At 44.8% G+C, this 14,206-nt stretch overlaps 1 protein-coding gene across 1 annotated transcript in view; it reads right to left on the reverse strand.

Moving 5' to 3' along the window:
- Positions 1 to 14,206, reverse strand: part of ubtd1b (ubiquitin domain containing 1b) — a 126,748-nt gene that overhangs the window by 9,769 nt on the left and 102,773 nt on the right. The window lies entirely within an intron of this gene.

Here is a 14,206-nt window from a genome sequence, read left to right on the forward strand (position 1 = left end):
ATTAATCTTTAAACTACTTTCTGTATACTGATATATCGGCAGCACAGTGGTTAGCACAGTTGCTTCACAACTCCAGGATCCCAGGTTCGATTCCCGGCTTGGGTCACTGTCTGTGCGGAGTCTGCACGTTCTCCCCGTGTCTGCGTGGGTTTCCTCCGGGTGCTCCGGTTTCCTCCCACAGTCCAAAGATGTGCAGGTTAGGTGGATTGGCCGTGCTAAATTGCCCTTAGGTTAGGTGGGGTTACGGGGATAGGGTGGAGGTGTTGACCTTGGGTAGGGTGCTCTTTCCAAGAGCCAGTGCAGACTCGATGGGCCGAATGGCCTCCTACTGAGCTGTAAATTCTATGATATTATTTATAATTTTTAATTACCTATAGCGCTGCTATCATCAAGCATTTAAAAGGCAGCAGGTTCCAATAGTGAACATGAGGCCAATCAGATATATTTTGCAGCCCATTCAGAGTGTTTAAAATGCAAAGCTTAATATCATTGGTATCTCCTCCCCACTTTGGCACTGTTGTCTATTTCCTCTCCCGTGCATCTTAACCCCTCATTAACCCCAGTTCCAAGCACCAAGACCTTCAAGGAATTCACCCATATGACAATTATTCATTTGAGAGTTTAGACTATGACTGGCTATCTAGCCACAAGGAACATCCAAATTCCTCTCAACTGAGTTGTTGCTGCACTCTCCATCTTGTACCCACACATGCAGCAATGGTTCTTTGCAGTGATGATCTACAGGAGCCAGAGTAGCACTGTGGTTAGCACTGCTGCCTCACAGGGCCAGGGACCCGGGTTCAATTCCAGCCTTGGCAACGGTGTGGAGTTTGCAGGTTCTCCCAGTGTCTGCGTGGATTTCCCCCGGGTTTTCTCCCACTGTCCAAAGATGTGCAGATTGAGTGAGGTTACAGGGATAGGGCGGGAGAGTGGGCCTAGATAATCTTAATAATCTTTATTATTATTGTCACAAGTAGGCTCACATTAACACTGCAATGAAGTTACTGTGAAAAGCCCCTAGTCACCACACTCCGGCGCCTGTTCAAGTATACTGAGGGAGAATTCAGAATGTCCAAATTACCTAACAGCACCTCTTTCGGGACTTGTGGGAGGAAACCGGAGTACCTGGAGGAAAGCCACCCAGAAACGGGGAGAACGTGCAGACTCCGCACAGACAGTGACCCAAGCGGGAATCGAACCTGGGATCCTGCCGCTGTGAAGCAACAGTGCTAACCACTGTGACAGGGTGCTCTTTGGAGGGCTGGTGCAGACTTGATGGGCTGACTGGCCTCCTTTTGCACTGTAGGGATCCTGAGAGATGATTCTTTAGTTCTGGTCTTTAGTAAGCCAATTTTGAGAAAACTGAAATGGATCCTACAAATGTATAGCTCACGTATACGCTGTGTTTTTCTGCGAGGAAATGGGGGAGATCTCAAACAAGATTTAGGTAACTATTTAAATCAAATCACATTTAACTTTGAATGTTTGGGACAACCAGAACAAGGGGCCACAAGCTTAAAGACTATATATGCTGCAGCACCAAGATCACCAACTTCCATCTCTCCATCATCACCTATGACAGCCGAGCACTGACACAGGCTCCAGAGCCTTAAAGAAATTGCATGTAATTACATTTTCCACTTCGGAGTGTTATTAACCACCTCATTCGGGAGGCAGAGGTGGTCATAGATAGAAGCTTCAGGGATGTAGTTACTCCGAAGAATAAAGATAGATGGGTGACGGTGAGAGGGGCTGGGAGGAAGCAGTCAGTACAGGGATCCCCTGTGGCCGTTCCCCTTAGTAACAAGTATACCGCTTTGGATACTGTTGGGGGGGGGGGGACTTACCAGGGGTAAGCCATGGGGTACAGGTCTCTGGCACAGAGTCTGTCCCTGTTGCTCAGAAGGGAAGGGGGGGGAAGAGGAGTAGAGCATTAGTCATTGGAGACTCCATAGTTAGGGGGACAGATAGGAGATTCTGTGGGAACAAGAGAGACTCGCGGTTGGTGTGTTGCCTCCCAGGTGCCAGGGTGCGTGATGTCTCGGATCGTGTTTTCGGGATCCTTAAGGGAGAGGGGGAGCAGCCCCAAGTCGTGGTCCACATAGGTACCAACGACATAGGTAGGAAAAGGGATAGGGTTGTAAGGCTGGAATTCAGTGAGCGAGGGTGGAAACTTAGATCTAGGACAAATAGAGTTATTATCTCTGGGTTGTTACCCGTGCCACGTGATAGCGAGACGAGGAATAGGGAGAGAAAGGAGTTGAACACGTGGCTACAGGGATGGTGCAGGGGGGAAGGTTTCAGATTTCTGGATAATTGGGGCTCATTCTGGGGTCGGTGGGACCTCTACAAACGGGATGGTCTACACCTGGACCAGAGGGGTACCAATATCCTGGGGGGGAAATTTGTTAATGCTCTTTGGGAGGGTTTAAACTAGTTCAGCAGGGGTTTGGGAACCTGAATTGTAGCTCCAGTATACAGGAGGTTGAGAGTAGTGAGGTCATGAGTAAGGTGGCAGGAAGGTGGTTTAAAGTGGGTCTTCTTCAATGCCAGGAGCATCCGGAATAAGGTGGGTGAACTTGCGGCATGGGTTGGTACCTGGGACTTCGATGCTGTGGCCATTTCGGAGACATGGATAGAGCAGGGACAGGAATGGTTGTTGCAGGTGCCGGGGTTTAGATATTTCAGTAAGCTCAGGGAAGGTGGTAAAAGAGGGGGAGGGGTGGCATTGTTAGTCAAGGACAGTATTACGGTGGCAGAAAGGACGTTTGATGAGGACTCGTCTACTGAGGTAGTATGGGCTGAGGTTAGAAACAGGAAAGGAGAGGTCACCCTGTTAGGGGTTTTCTATAGGCCTCCGAAAAGTTCCAGAGATATAGAGGAAAGGATTGCAATGATGATTCTGGATAGGAGCAAAAGCGACAGGGTAGTTGTTATGAGGGACTTTAACTTTCCAAATATTGACTGGAAACGCTATAGTTCGAGTACTTTAGATGGGTCCGTTTTTGGCCAATGTGTGCTGGAGGATTTCCTGACACAGTATGTAGATAGGCCGAGAGGCGAGGCCATATTGGATTTGGTACTGGGTAATGAACCAGAACAGGTGTTAGATTTGGAGGTAGGTGAACACTTTGATGATAGTGACCACAATTTGATTAAGTTTACTTTAGTGATGGAAAGGGATAGGTATATACCGAGTTATATCTGGAGGAAAGGCAATTATGATGCGATGAGGCAAGACTTAAGATACATTGGATGGAGAGGAAAACCGCAGGGGATGGGCACAATGGAAATGTGGAGCTTGTTCAAGGAACAGCTACTGCGTGTCCTTGATAAGTATGTACCGGTCAGGCAGGGAGGAAGTGGTCGAGCAAGGGAACCGTGGTTTACTAAAGCAGTCGAAACACTTGTCAAGAGGAAGGAGGCGGCTTATGTAAAGATGAGACATGAAGGTTCAGTTAGGGCGCTCGAGAGTTACAAGTTAGCTAGGAAGGACCTAAAGAGAGGGCTAAGAAGAGCCAGGAGGGGACATGAGAAGTCTTTGACAGGTAGGATCAAGGCTAACCCTAAAGCTTTCTATAGATATGTCAGGAATAAACGATGACTAGGGTAAGAGTAGGGCCAGTCAAGGACAGTAGTGGGAAGTTGTGCTTGGAGTCCGAGGAGATAGGAGAGGTGCTAAATGAACATTTTATATCAGTATTCACACAGGAAAAAGACAATGTTGTCGAGGAGAATACGGGGATTCAGGCTACTAGACTAGAAGGGCTTGAGGTTCATAAGGAGGAGGTGTTAGCAATTCTGGAAAGTGTGAAAATAGATAAGTCCCCTGGGCCAGATGGGATTTATCCTAGGATTCTCTGGGAAGCTAGGGAGGAGATTGCTGTGCCTTTGGCTTTGATCTTTAAGTCATCTTTGTCTACAGGAATAGTGCCAGAAGACTGGAGGATAGCAAATGTTGTCCCCTTGTTCAAGAAGGGAAGTAGAGACAACCCCGGTAACTATAGAACAGTGAGCCTTAACTTCTGTTGTGGGCAAAATCTTGGAAAGGTTTATAAGAGATAGGATGTATAATCATCTGGAAAGGAATAATTTGATTAGAGATAGTCAACATGGTTTTGTGTAGGATAGGTCATGCCTCACAAACCTTATTGAGTTCTTTGAGAAGGTGACCAAACAGGTGGATGAGGGTAAAGCAGTCGATGTGGTGTATATGGATTTCAGTAAAGCGTTTGATAAGGTTCCCCACGGTAGGCTACTGCAGAAAATACAGAGGCATAGGATTCAGGGTGATTGAGCAGTTTGGATCAGAAATTGGCTAGCTGGAAGAAGACAAAGGGTGGTGGTTGATGGGAAATATTCAGGCTGGAGTCCAGTTACTAGTGGTGTACCACAAGGATCTGTTTTGGGGCCACTGCTGTTTGTCATTTTTATAAATGACCTGGAGGAGGGCGTAGAAGGATTGGTGAGCAAATTTGCAGGTGACGCTAAAGTCGGTGGAGTTGTGGACAGTGCGGAAGGATGTTACAAGTTACAGAAGGACATAGATAAGCTGCAGCGCTGGGCTGAGAGGTGGCAAATGGAGTTTAATGAATGCAGAAAAGTGTGAGGTGATTAATTTTGGAAGGAATAACAGGAAGACAGAGTACTGGGCTAATGGTAAGATTCTTGGCAGTGTGGATGAGCAGAGAGATCTCTGTGTCCATGTACATAGATCCCTGAAAGCTGCCACTCAGGTTGAGAGGGTTGTTAAGAAGGCATACGGTGTGTTAGCTTTTATTGGTAGAGGGATTGAGTTTCGGAGCCATGAGGTCCTGTTGCAGCTGTACAAAACTCTGGTGCGGCCGCATTTGGAGTATTGCGTGCAATTCTGGTCGCCGCATTATAGGAAGGATGTGGAAGCATTGGAAAGGGTGCAGAGGAGATTTACCAGAATGTTGCCTGGTATGGAGGGAAGATCTTATGAGGGAAGGCTGAGGGACTTGGGCTCTTTTCGTTAGAAAGAAGAAGGTTAAGAGGTGACTTAATTGAGGCATACATGATGATCAGAGGATTGGATAGGGTGGACAGTGAGAGCCTTTTTCCTCGGATGGTGATGTCTAGCACGAGGGGACATAGCTTTAAATTGAGGGGAGATAGATATAAGACAGATGTCAGAGGTAGGTTCTTTACTCCGAGAGTAGTAAGGGTGTGGATTGCCCTGCCCGCAACAGTAGTGGACTCGCCAACACTAAGGGCATTCAAATGGTCATTGGATAGACATATGGATGATAAGGGAATAGTGTAGATGGGCTTTAGAGTGGTTTCACAGGTAGGCGCAACATCGAGGGCCGAAGGGCCTGTATTGCGCTGTAATGTTCTATGGTCTACTCATCTGCTTCGGCCTGGCAATATTAAGCTGTCCGAACCTATCTTTTTGGATGGCACGTTAAACCGAGGTCCTATCTGGCTGTTCAGTTGGCTGCAGCAAGGGTCCTTCCTGTTTATTCCATTATTTCCCCATCCCTTTATTTTTGCCGTTGTATTATTGATCCATGGATGATTCATGGACATGTGGGAGGGGGGGGGGGGGGATGTCGGGGAAATGGTGCAGAGATGGGAGGGGTGAGGCCATGGAGGGATTTGAAAACCAGGATGAATTGTCAAATTGGAGCCAATGTAGGTCAGCACACATGGAAATGGTGGGTGACCAGGTCTTAATATAGAATAAGTTAGAATAAAGGCAAAATAATTTTGGATGAGCAAGTTTATGGAAGGTGTCAGGAGTGGTTTGGAAAAGTCAAATCTAGAGATAACAAAGATATGAAGAAAGTACCAGCATACCAGCAGCAGGTGAACTGTGGGAGGGAAGGAACTGGAAAACATTATTAACATGAAGTCAATGGGCTGAGTGATGACTTGAATGTGCCCATAATTCATTGGGGGTGGGGGCGTCAAACATGATACATGTGAACAATCTGGTTCAGCCTCAGCAGTTGCCAGAGAGAGAGAGAGATAGAGTTGGTGACTAGGGAAGTGGAGTTTGCAGCAGGGCAAGATGACAATGGTTTTATAATAATAATCTTTATTATTGTCACACAAGTAGGCTTACATTACCACTGCAATGAGGTTACTGTGAAAATCCCCCAGTCGCCACACACTGGCGCCTGTTCGGGTACACAGAGGGAGAATTCAGAATGTCCAATTCACCTAACAGCACGTCTATCAGGACCTGTGGGAGGAAACCAGAGCACCCGGAGGAAACCCACGCAGACACGGGGAGAACGTGCAGACTCCGCACAGTGACCCAAGCGGGAATCGAACCTGGGCGCTGGTGCTGTGAAGCAAAAGTGCCAAGCACTTTGGTACCGTGTTGTCCAATCTTCCTAATATTAACTTTCCTAATATTTAGTTGCTGCTCATCCAGTACTGGTCGTATGATGAATCTAGGAATTACAGATATATTCTATTATAGGTATTTGATGCAGTAAGGGTTAAAAGCCTGAGTTAGCATGGACCTACTGCAGTAATGTTTTTAAAATAAAACCTGGGAATTATAGATTGGTAAGCCTAACAACAGTGGTGGGTTAATTACTGGATAGGATTCTGAGGGATAAGATATACAGGCATTTGGAAAGACAGGGTTTGATTAGGAGTAGTCAGCACGGCTTTGTGAATGGGAGATCAGGCCGTACAAATTTGTTAAGAGTTCTTTGATGAAGTGACCAGGAAGGTGGATGAGGACAGAGTAGTAGACGTGGTCTACGTGGGCAGTAAGGCCTTTGATAAAGTTCCACATGGTAGGCTACTCTGGAAGATGTTTGTTTTCAAGAAGCAGTTAGATGTAGCACTTTGGGTGAAGGGGATCAAAAGTGTTTGAGGGGGACAGGGGGGGGTGAAGGTGGGATCAGACAATTGAGTTGGATGATCAGCCGTGATGATAATGAATGACGGAGCAGGCTCAAAGGACCGAAAGGCCTCCTCCTGCTCGTATTTTCTTTGTTCCTATTCATATGCTTCAGTGACATTGGTGACTACTGCGTCTCTATTATTACACTTCGTTGAGTAAATTTTAGTATTGTATTAATCATGGATGTGTACATTGCTCAAGGTTGACCTAGTAGTTAGCTGTGAAATTCTTTACCTTGCGGATTACTTTGGTCATCTCATTGACTCAATGGAAGCTAAATGCACAGTGGTGTGTGAACTGAGTCCCAGGTTCAACATATAGACGATATGGAGTTGGCTGAGCACTGGAGTAAAAGTAGTGACTCACTGAACCATAATTACGTGTTCAAGCTTCTCCTGCCCACCCCAATTAAACTCCAGAATCTCTCTCGAACCTTACAGAGAAACACAACAAATAGGAAAATGCCACCATAATACAATCAGTTTCTGAGGTTTGTGAAGATTGGGTCGGGTGGGGAAATGTTTATTTTACCATGTCAATGTTATTGTTTTTGTTATAAAAATTTTGCAAATACCTTAATAAAAATATATTTTTAAAAAATAATACTATCAGTTTCAAAGCCCCCAAAATGCAACTCGCACATAACGCTCACTTGTTCCTTTAGACAAGGCAAAACTAATTTGGTCCCTCTGACACTATACATTCCCACCGTCTCCCTGGCATCCTTACTTAGCAAGTCATTTCCAGAAAGTCCCAACCATTCAGGAAACCACAAGCCTCACAATGCATTCTAAAACTCATACTTTAAAAAAAGCATGTCCTTCAGACAAGCCCCGTCTTTGCACGTAGTCATGCATACTGTACGTACAGGAGTGCAATTAATAATTGCAACATCTTTAAACCCTGTCAGCATATGACTCAGAAGATACACCAATAATGGTGGAGCAGAGAGGAGGCAGAAACGGCAGTGCGAAGCACTAGTTTAAACACCAAATGTACACCTGATAGAACAGCCACCTAGACTTATTCAAGAGAGGGAGCAGGGAAGAAATAAGTAAAATATAAACTCATTGCCTTGAGTATCACAGACAGAATCAGTGGGTTAGAAGGTGTGTTAATTAACCCAGGGTGCTCAGACATAAATCAGTCTGCATTTCAAGCACATTTTGATCTCATTATATAATGAGTGCGTGTAATATATATGTAATAAGTAAATGCCCAACAACCCCAGAAGGCCACAGGCTGCTCTTCCCTTTGAGAGCTGACTGGTGGTGATTTAACCGGAGGGCCACCACACCTCAGGCGAGGGACGAGGTCGAGAAGGCGGGGCCTTCATGAATAACCTCAGCTGGTACGGGAATTGAACCCACGCTGCTGGCATAAGCTCCACATCACAAACCAGCCATCCAGCCAACTGATCTAAATGACTCCATATAAATGCACAGCAACCTGGAAAGCAGTTCAGAGTAAAGGAGTTTCTCAGTCTTCCAGGCAATGGAACTGGGAGACTAACAGATGTTATGCCAAGACTGACAAGTAGGCTGTTATTGCAGCATGACAAAATTATAGAGGCAGTTCCCATTAGAAATGTGGACAACAAAATTTATAATGGAAAAAGTTAATATAGTCATAGAGGTTTACAGCATAGAAACAGGCCCGACAGCCCAACTTGTCCATGCCGCCCAATATGGATTAATAAATGTTTTATAAGTCATAATTGTTGCACCAAACTCACAAATTTTCTTGTTGCTAAAATTTCATGCTAACAAAATATTAAATCACAAAAGATGAGACAGGGAATGCATAAATCCAGTGCAAAGAAAACAGGCTGAAAAACCTCCAAAATAGGAGCCACTATGAATAAGAAAAATGCACCTGCAATCAGCAAATTCCATCAATAAAACAAAGACGTAGTTGAATCAATAAAAGAGCCTACCAAACCTTTTTGGGAGTAATTTTAAAAAACAAATAGGATGCCGCACGGTGAGAGTTATTTCACAGATGTACAGTTAGCAACTACTGTAATGCGGCCGAACAGAAAACTCTGGAGGGAGATTCTCGAGTAAAACCCAAATGTAAACATTTCAGCAACACCTTTGATAATACCAAGCACAGGAGGAACAATGCAAATTATTTTGATCTTTAAAGCTTAACACATTTTTGCCTTCACCATAACAACTCAACTGCTAAATAATTAGAAAATAAAAGATGAAGAGTTATTTCCCCAATATCGTACGAGAGAATTGTGTTTATTCATCTGTGGTAAGTGAAGAGAATTAAATGTGTAGCTATCTGTTTTGGGAAGGAATTGATGCTTCATTTGCTTTCTCAGTACCAATCAAAAAGGCTTACTTAACTGCCTTTACATACCCCACAATTTCTTTCAGAATTCTGTGAAGATAGGTATAGCACCACCTGCAATAGCATACACTTTGACTCACCATGAGCCAAGTCATGGTCGATCAGCAAGTGCGCTGTAAAATGTTTGGATAATTCAAAACATAGAAAGAAGTTGGCATTCACAGTAGCAGCCAACAGTTTACACAAAAATAAAGCCAGCCGGTGACGGCAGGCGCATGACTACCAAGTGCTGCATGTTGTGGCTGCAAACCTGCTGCAGCCATTTTGCAACAGGCAAATCATAACTGCGAAATGGCCCAACGCCCACAATAAATATTGAATGTCTATAGGGCAGCACGGTAGCACAGTGGTTAGCACTGTTACTTCACAGTGCCAGGGTCCCAGGCTCGATTCCCGGCTTGGGTCACTGTCTGTGCAGAGTCTGCACATTCTCCCCGTGTCTGCGTGGGTTTCCTCCGGGTGCTCCGGTTTCCTCCCACAAGTCCCCAAAGATGTGCAGGTTAGGTGAATTGGATATTCTGAATTCTCCCTCTGGTGTACCCGAACAGGCGCCAGAATGTGACGACTAGGGGCTTCTCACAGTAACTTCATTGTAGTGTTAATTAAGGCTACTTGTAACAATAAAGATTATCATGTCAGGAGATGGTTTCCAAAAGTGAAATAAGAAACCATTCCCATACTGAGTTTGGGTCTTTGTTCAGCAGAGATTTAAGCTGGTACCCAGGACATGTACTGTAGACTTGCCAGTGCCAAAATGTTTAGACCATTCTTAGTGGGTACTGCCCCACTGTGGAACAGGTAATACAGACTAGGAAGGTGGTCAGGTTGGGATAGCAGTTAATATGTTCAGTAACTTCGGGAAAAAAAATACTAAGTGTAGCCTGCTCCTGATCGCTATCCAATAAGCCTAGTTTGAAAGTTGGGCATTGGAGATAAGAATGCATCACAAATGCATATTCTCCCCGTGTCTGTGTGGGTTTCACCCCCACACCCCAAAAGATGTGCAGGTTAGGTGGATTGGTCATGCTAAATTGCCCCTGAATTGGAAAAGCAAATAATTGGATACTCTAAATTTATTTTAAAAAAAGAATGCATTACAAAATGAATGAGAGGTGTTCGGGTAGTTACTGAAAGGTTGCTTTTGCACAACCTTTGACGGACTGATATTGCAGTATCGGCCTCTGGAGTTCCTGGTACAATAATTAGATTATTATCCTTGTCCTAACGAGGGTTATCAATACTAACTGGGCATACATGCCTGGCAATTTCATTAAATTACCTCACATCTGGTCAAACAGCCTTCCCACCCCCGCCCACATCTCCAATAGACTGTTTAGCACAGGGCTAAATCGCTGGCTTTGAAAGCAGACCAAAGCAAGCCAGCAGCACTGTTCGATTCCCGTAACAGCCTCCCCGAACAGGCGCCGGAATTTGGCGACTAGGGGCTTTTCACAGTAACTTCATTGAAGCCTACTTGTGACAATAAGCGATTTTCATTTCATATCTTTGCAAGCATAAGTTCTCAAGTAGTCAAAAGTAAATGTAAAAAAAATGACATGCCCCGTTTGTTTGCAGCAGTGTCCAGGAGATTGACCCTAAATTCCTGGGGACTCCCAGGACAATCCAGGATGGTTAGTATCCTCGGCCCTAACTTGCCCAGTGCCCCCATGAGATAAGGGCAGAGGAACAGGGAAAGACATCTTAAATTTCAAATTTAAGACTTCTGGTATTCTAAATTATTCTCCTGCTGTGGCACACAGACAGTTAAATGACAGCAACTATATTGGTATGTGCATGATCAAAGCATCCGTTCAGCAATTTCTCCTTGCTTGATGAAACTTGCAAGACAAAGGGACAACAAAAAAAGTTTGCTACATCTCTTCCTACAGCCAAATGAATACTACTACTTCAGCAGGAATATGCATTAAGAGTCAAGAATTTGTCCAAGTCAAGAAAGCATCCAAAATTGGAAATACACAATTGTAACTAGTTTTAAGTGAAAGCATGTATTTGGCACGAATGTAGAAAAGCAATGATTGCCTGAAGTATTTTTCCACTGAGCCTTTCTGGTTGCTGGGCTTACGACCAATCTGGTAAATTTCTCTGATGCTATCAGTTGTACAGGGGCCATGCATCAGCAACTGGCTGAAACATAATATTAAAAGCAGCTCAAAACCTTTTGGTCAGAAGCTAGTCTCCAAATGCTTTGGCAACAGATCATTTCTGTTCATGGATGAAGAGCTGAACCTGAATGAGACATGGAGAGCCGCACACCCAAGCAGTCAGTTCCTACACAAGATGAAAGTTAAGTGCAGGGAAAAGTTCTTTTTAAAATAAAGATCACGATTCACACAAGGTGCCGCAGAAGAGACGGTTAAATAAGTTAAGAGCTCATGGTGTTCAGGGTAAGATCCTGGCATGGATAGAGGATTGACTGACTGGCAGAAGGCAGAGAGTGAGGATAAAGGGGTCTTTTTCAGGATGGCAGCCGGTGACTAGTGGTGTGCCTCAGGGGTCTGTGCTGGGACCATAACTTCTTACAATAAACGTTAATGCTCTGGAAGAAGGTAATGAAGGCACTGTTGCTATTTTTGCAAATGATACAAAGATCTGTAGAGGGACAGGTAGTATTGAGGAAGCAAGGGGGCTGCAGAAGGACGTGGACAAGCTAGGAGAGTGAGCAATAACGTGGCAAATGAAATACAATGTGGAAAAGTGTGAGGTTATGCACTTGGAAGGAAGAATTTAGGCATAGACTATTTTCTAATGAAAATGTGCCGTCCCCCACACAAAAAGGTTGGCTCAGTGAGAATCACAATCGCAGAATTCTTACTCCGCCATTCGGCCCATTGTGTCTGCACCAGCTCTCCAAACGAGCATCATTACTTCGTGCCATTCCCTTGTACAAATCTAATGCTCTCTTGAATGCCTCGATTGATCCTCCCTCCCCAGGCTTGCAGGCAGCACATCCCAGACCCAAAACGCTCGCTGCGTGAAAAAGGTTTTTTTCCCCACATTATATTTGCTTCTTCTGCAAATCAATTCAAATCTGTGCCCTCTGGTTCTTGATTGTTTGCGACCGGTAACAGTTTCTCACTATCTACTCTGTTCAGCCTCGGGTTGGAACATCTCTTATTAGATCTCCTTTTAGTTTTCTTCTCTTTAAGGAGAACAGTTCCAGCCTCTCCAATCTATCTTTATAACTGAAGTTTCTCATCCCTGGATCCATTCTTGTAAACCTCTTTTGTAATCTCTCCAATGTGTTCACATCCATCCGATCGTGTGGTACACAATATCCCACCCGAGATGTTTTGTTGAACATAACTAAGGTGGTTTTAAAATTAAATCAAGAGGTTCAAACAAATTAAGAGCTTTATTAAGATGTCAACATTACAAGCTGCTGGCAGCACGGCGGCGCAGTGGTTAGCACTGCTGCCTCACGGCGCCGAGATCCCAGATTCGATCCCGGCTCTGGGTCACTGTCCGTGTGGAGTTTTCACATTCGCCCCCACAACCCAAAGATGTGCAGGGTAGGTGGATTGGCCACGTTAAACTGCCCCTTAATTGGAAAAAATGAATTGGGTACACTAAATTTTTTAAAAAACATTACAAGCTGCTATGTTACACTGCCCGTTTTCCCGTGCAGACGGCTGCCAATATCATGCGAGTGCCCCTGTTCCACTGCAAGGCTGCTAATGAAGAAATACCAAAAACACTATATGTAACATTTTCCTCCCCCTTTACATCAAAGGTTCATGACACAATAAACAGTTTAATATTACCAATTAGCAACTTGCACAATCAATCAACGACAGCTGTCAATATGTTAGACACTCAGAGGTCATCGTTCTTGGCGTGGTTGTTGGGTGTCTGCTTTTTACTGCTTGCTGCAACGTCTCGTGTCGTTGGCGTGGTTTGGGTCGTGGTTGTCTTAACTGGAGTCAATGTCGTGATCGGAGGTTGACTCAGTGTCTGGTTCTCAACTGAGCTGCTGCTCTCTCCAATTGGCTTGTTTAGTGTCACATTTTCAGAGGTCCAGGTTGTCTGTCAGCACAGCTTGATTTAGACTGTTGGTTCGGTCTCTGACAGATTGGTTATTGTCGCCTCAAGTCAATACGCATGTCACATCCATATTATATTGTCTCAAGTTGGTACCGTGTAGGAGACGGTTCTTGTTTGTGCTAAAATTATGGCAGGTATCCACTTTTCGCTTGTGGTATATATGGTTCCCTCATCAGAACCTCTTGACCCTGGCGAAAAACACGACATTTCGCCTTGCACTCCCGCTGTTATGACTTTATCCTGCTGCTATTCCTTGACAGTTTGGATGGTTTTAGCAAATCGAATGCTGTGAGAATTAGCAATGCTGGAGAAACGTGGGTTGTTGAGTGCACAGTATTCCTGTACGTGAGCAGGAATTGACTTGAGCATTTACACAATAAACTTTATTCTCTAGTTACATTCAAAATGTTCTGCCAGCCTATTTGTGGCAGGATGATAAAGAGCAGATCGGATGTGTTGAAATGCGTTCTTCTTTAAGTAGCGTACAAATTCTTGAGGCATGAACTGAGGCCCGTTATCGCTCACCAGTTGTTCAGGGTAGCCGAATCTGAAGATTTCACCCAATCTGTCAATTGTCTTCTGTAATAATAATCTTTATTGTCACAAGTAGGCTTATATTAACACTGCAATGAAGTTACTCTGAAAAGCCCCTAGTCGCCACATTCCGGCACCTGTTCGGGTACACAGAGGGAGAATTCAGAAGGTCCAAATTACCCAACAGCACGTCTTTTGGGACTTGTGGGAGGAAACCGGAGCACCCGGAGGAAAACCCCGCAGACACTGGGAGAACGTGCAGACTCCGCACAGACAGTGACACAAGCCAGGTCGAACCTGGAACCCTGGTGCTGTGAAACCACAGTGCTAACCGCTGTGCTACCGTGCCGCCCATGACCG

This window comes from Scyliorhinus torazame, chromosome 16, assembly GCF_047496885.1.
Source record: "Scyliorhinus torazame isolate Kashiwa2021f chromosome 16, sScyTor2.1, whole genome shotgun sequence".
In the NCBI taxonomy this organism is placed as follows: domain Eukaryota; kingdom Metazoa; phylum Chordata; class Chondrichthyes; order Carcharhiniformes; family Scyliorhinidae; genus Scyliorhinus; species Scyliorhinus torazame.